Source organism: Akebia trifoliata, chromosome 8 (assembly GCF_017979445.1).
Source record: "Akebia trifoliata isolate Shusen 1 chromosome 8, ASM1797944v1, whole genome shotgun sequence".
In the NCBI taxonomy this organism is placed as follows: Eukaryota; Viridiplantae; Streptophyta; class Magnoliopsida; order Ranunculales; family Lardizabalaceae; genus Akebia; species Akebia trifoliata.
This window is the reverse complement of record NC_141382.1, coordinates 26,280,042-26,285,382: the sequence shown is the minus strand read 5'-3', so window position 1 is coordinate 26,285,382 and position 5,341 is coordinate 26,280,042. Positions and strand designations below refer to the sequence as shown.

The window sequence follows — 5,341 nt, the reverse complement described above, 5'->3', positions numbered from 1 at the left end:
ATTTTTTCGCCGCTAAAAGATATTACGGCGATGAGCAGCGGAAACAAGATCCGACGATGTTGCCTCGGTCGCTAAATGTAGCAACGAAAAATAAGTTCCGCTATTAAATGTAATATCTTTAACGGCGGATATAAATATCTACTACAATAGATCAATTTTTCAATTAATAAAATATTCTACATATAGCGGCGGATCTTAGTATTCGCAGCTATAGATCAATTTTTAAATTAATAGAATATTCAACATATAGCGACGGATCTTTATATCCGCTGCAATACATCAATTTTAAAATAATAGAATATACAACATATAGAGGCATATTTTAATATCCACTGCAATAAGTTACTTAGGAACCGTTAAAAACCGTTCCAAATCTGCATTTAAATATATTTAAAAAAAATATCTTAGACATCGATTTAAAATCCGATGTCTATAAGATTGATGTTCTAAATTTGAGATTTTAGGCATAGGTTACAAACCGATATCTAAACTATAAAAGAAATTAAGTTTTTAATTTATTTTTTTTCTACACACCTATTACCCGCAGTAGAATAGAACTAGTTGAGAGGTTCCATACCCTGTAAAGAATCCATGAATAATTATTATTTAGCTTCAAAATCAAGTTAACTACACATGGAACAAAAAAGTTTTGTAAGATGTTTCATTCATCAAAAGGTAGTTCAAATAGAAATGATGGATACGGCAATTCTTTTAACATGGCACGTAGGATGAAAAAGTTAAAAATGAAACAAAAATGCAGTAAACGAGGCAAAATATCGATGCATGATAATATAATGGGTTGGGCACAAAAGAAAGTGAAAGATATTTACAAACTTAACAAAAAAAAAGAGTATAATGTTTCTTCAATAAAAATATCATTTCTCTCTCATTAGAAAGCTAAGAGTACGTATAAAAGTTTTGATGATTAAAATACAATTCAAACTAAATAGTGGCTCAATGGATTGAACAGTTTAAACATTTTATATATTAATGCATGGAGCAACTAATTAAGATGTGTCATTAACTAATATGAAGTTCAAATAGATTTGGAGCTAAACAATCTTGGTTGACAACACATTAAGATAATTGTAACAAAAGTCATCTAGGGTGCAACTCAGGTTGTGAACTGATCAAGTAATCTGACATCAAAGCACATGGAATCACCAAAGAGAGAGAAAGCAGATAACATAATCATGAGGACTCATTAAGAGAGCAGATATTGCATTAACATAATCATGAGGTCTCTTGCATTCTAACCCTCTGAACAGGCAGCATTCACACAAATTATTGGCTACAACACAAAACAACCAATATTATTAAAATATAAAATCAAGAAGAATCGGCAGTCCAATTCAAATTAACAAATAGAAATAACACCTTTGTGTACTTAAATTGCTTATCTACATTCTTTAAAAGGCTTCAACAATGAAAACACTTGAAAATCCCTTGGAAAACCTTTGGTCTAACCTTGCTGGTTTGAGTACCAAGACGAAAACATATTTGAACTCAAGACGAAAGGGCAAGTAGGCATTGTTCTTGTGACTCTTTCCTCTAATTAATAAATTGAAAAAGAAAAAAAATATATGTTTGTAGTTTTTATAGAAAAACATATGAAAAAACATATGTATAGGATCCATTTTTCTGTTACAAAGCCATAACCAAGTGTGAGCTTATATGTATGTTTGAGCCAACCCTTTGATTGACTCATGGATCATATGGAACCCATAAAAATGGGGAACTGACAATTAGATTGACATATAAAGACCTTACCCAAAACCATGAGCAGCAATTAGACTGGCATATGAAGACTTGTAATTGTTATATTACTAACACAAACACATACCAAAAAAAAGAAATAAAAGGATAGATCATCTTCAAGTACATGATATTGAAAATTAGTAAATTTACTTAAACACAAATACAAACCATGGAAAGGGCGGTCCATCAAACAAATAACATCTCAATAGCTTTTACATCTCAGAAGTGACATGGCCAAATCCAATAGCTGGGCCCTACAATTGCAATGAACCAAAGAAATTCAAATACCAAAGAACATAGCCATAAAGTCAATGACTGACTACATAAGAAACTGAACTACATATCAAACAGACCAGAAAATTATAAATATTAATACAAAAGGAACCCCACCTTGCAAGCACTGTTGAGCTTTCATTTGGTGAAGAGTCAATCTGCATAGAATTGGAGTTTCTAGGCTGCTCTGCTTTAATAGCCTCTTGAGTCACCCTCAAGAGCCTCTGCATTGTATCTATGAAGAACCTTTAGACTACGGCCTTATCGGCTATTGAAGCAAACTCACCGATTGTGGACTGCAAATTGTACAAAAAACATTACACACTTTTCAAGGCCTGAGACACCACATATTAAAGTAGATTAACGAATTTCATATCAATAGGTTCAATATCCTGGATATAATATAGTTAATTTTGATACAACTGCATCCATTAGATGATAAAAGCTTTTGTCATTAAAAGTAAAAAATAATAAACTTAATCTTTAAAATTTACACCAAAAAAAAAAAACTTAGACCTGGTAAGCCAGTCACAAAACACTTTCTGATCACTCGTTTTTAGTTGGTCTCAATCTGCACTGCTTAAATGATGAAGGTTATCACCTATCTATCTTTTGTTTCCAATCAATGAGGGTTTAGTTTTCAGGTCAAGCAAATATTTGGATTTAGGCGCATCTTAATAAATAACACCATGCACATAGAAAAATATTTACAAAATAGGAGAAACGTGTTTCCTTAACCATTGAAGCAGTATAATCCTATTTAGGGATGATCCATGTTCTTCACAACATGGAAAAACAGGTTATGTATTCAAGCCCGGGGCAGCTACTGCCACTCGGTGCAGCTTTCGACAAACTGACCTACAGGTGCTCCCTCTTCCACGAGGGCTGAATATAGGAGTGATAGTGAAGTCACAAAAGAGTAGTTGTGTGTGGGGAACATGTTGAAAGAAATCTAGATATGGATGACCAGTCAAGTGTAATGACAAGTTGAAATGCACTGGCCAGCCACATCCAAGAACCTGAATACATGCTCATTTTGTCTCTTGAAAGGAGTTGGGAATAGGATAAGAGAAACGGATTGAGAATGTTTAATGCCCCTCATTAGTACTCATCAATGGATCAATAAGGAAAGGCCAGAGGAATCAAAATGAAGTTCAAAAGGAGGGGAAAATTATTCCTAGCATTGCAAGCCATATCATCTGCCAGCATAAGTATTAGCCTCTCATCAGGTATTCCAAGCCGTTTTACTATTCTGGGTAAGGAAAAAAAAGATTTTTTATTTATAAAAATGAAGATCATTTACAATGATACAAAGAAATTAGATAAAACCAAAAGCCTACCTTTACAAGGATAAAATATTCGCCATGTGCCGATAATTAAACCTGGTCAAGACTAATCACACTATTAAATATACTAGTAAAGTCAGAATGTGCATTGTCAAACTCGAACATGTATCATAATCAAATCCATATCCCAAATATCTGGGATTGGCTGAATTAATTCCAGTCTTCCTACAAATATTAAATTTGTATACTCTGAACTTTCATAACCATTTACACAATAGAGCTAGATTCATAACCTTAAGTTTCTCCACCCTCAGGAGCAAACATATTCTATTCCATGTCACCAAGTAATATTTATGATATTTTTTGAATTATTTCAGTCTCTAATAAATTTTTTTAGACTTTTGAAAGCGCCCTCGATCCGCGGGGTGCGCGAATCCGCTTTTGACCCTTGAGGTTTGGGAGTCGCCACCTAGTTATTACGGTCTAGGAACCGATCAATGACTCTAAACAGATAAAAAAAAACTAATCTAGAATAATAAAAAAAAACTGAATTCGGAGATCATGTTACGGGGTTGGAAGGTGTTAGGCACCAACCCCGCCCGGCCAAAGCCGGTCTCTACTAACTTTCCAAATAAATTACGTTGCTAAAAACCTAGATAATAATAAATAAAGTTATACCTTTCCGATAGCAAAAACTTCGTTCCCTCAGATCCGACAAAAATTGCTCCTTGTACCGTACTCCTTGCTTCGTTCTGTCTCCGGATTTGATTCCTGATCTCCGAGGCAAGGTATCTCTACTTTTTTGGATCTGAACTCTTCAAGTTTGTTGTAGATTTTCGGATGTTTTTGGAAGGCTTTTAGGTGTTTCTTAGGCTAAAATCAAAGAAGGGATGTTAGGTAAGGAGTTGGGACTCCAAAACTAGGATTTATGGGAGGCTAGGGGGGTTTCTAGACCTATTTCTCTTAGGGTTTATGACTTGATACGAAAATAAGGTGTGAGCACCCCTATTTATAGATTTTTGTAAGGGTTGATTTAGATAGAGTTAGTGTTTAATTAGAGTTCTTTTAGTTAGAGTTGTATTTTAGCTAGAATTGTTTTAGGTAGAGTTGTGTTTTAATTAAAATTATTTTAGATAGAGTTATTATTTAATTAGAACACTATTATGATTTTGACTTTTGGTCTTATTTGTTTGACTTTTAATATTTTGACTTTAGTCTTAATTAATTGACTTTTAATATCTTGACTTCAGTCTTGCTTAATTGACTTTAATTTTGATTTTAGTCTCACTTGATTGACTATAATACCTTGACTTTAGTCTTGCTTGATTGACTTTAAATTATTGGAGAACCCCCCTCTAGAATATCTTTAATTCTTTGGACCCCCAAATGGAGGGGTCCTTAAAGAAATATCTCACAAACCCTCAACAATTTTTCATGAGAGTCCGATTGATCGATTTTTTTAGTTCAAAATTTTAAATTAATTTCATTAATGTTTCACTTTAATTATTTAATGTTTTATTTATTAATTTCAAAATTTTTAATTATGAAAATTGTGAAATTACCATTTTACCCCCGGAAAGGACTTTTCACGTTTTAAGTTAGTTTTTAATGTTCTATGATGTTTTAGAATCAATTTTTCGTAAGGAATTCAATGGAAATATTAATTTGTGTTATTTATGAAATTTTTTGTGTGAAATGGTCGTGAACTTTATGAGGGGCATTTTCATAATTTTGTCAAATTTTGTGAAAATTGGCGAAATGATGTATTTAGTTTCGATTTGTTATTTTATGTGTTTGAGTGAGTTTTCTTAAGCGTAACGTAGGCTCTAGGATTATTTTGATGTTAGGGGTATTTTGGTAATTTGGTCATTTTTTATTGATTTTTATCGTGAAACTTCTTTTTGTCTGTAAAATGATAATTTTTATATTTATGGGATCATATTTTCCTAGCTTAGCGGGGTTTCTAAGGTTTTGTCAGTTCGAGATACCTCATTCGGATTTCTGAAACATATCTAGTAACAAAA

At 32.8% G+C, this 5,341-nt stretch overlaps 1 long non-coding RNA gene across 1 annotated transcript; it reads right to left on the bottom strand.

Annotated features, from left to right (window-relative positions):
• Nucleotides 1–1,242: 1,242 nt before the first annotated feature.
• LOC147396430 (uncharacterized) lies at nt 1,243–2,297 on the bottom strand. The gene is made up of 3 exons (XR_015180999.1): nt 2,149–2,297; nt 1,927–2,012; nt 1,243–1,551 (listed from the first exon to the last, which is right to left on the bottom strand). It is a non-coding gene; the product is annotated as an uncharacterized LOC147396430 (long non-coding RNA).
• Between the last annotated feature and the right edge of the window lie 3,044 nt (nt 2,298–5,341).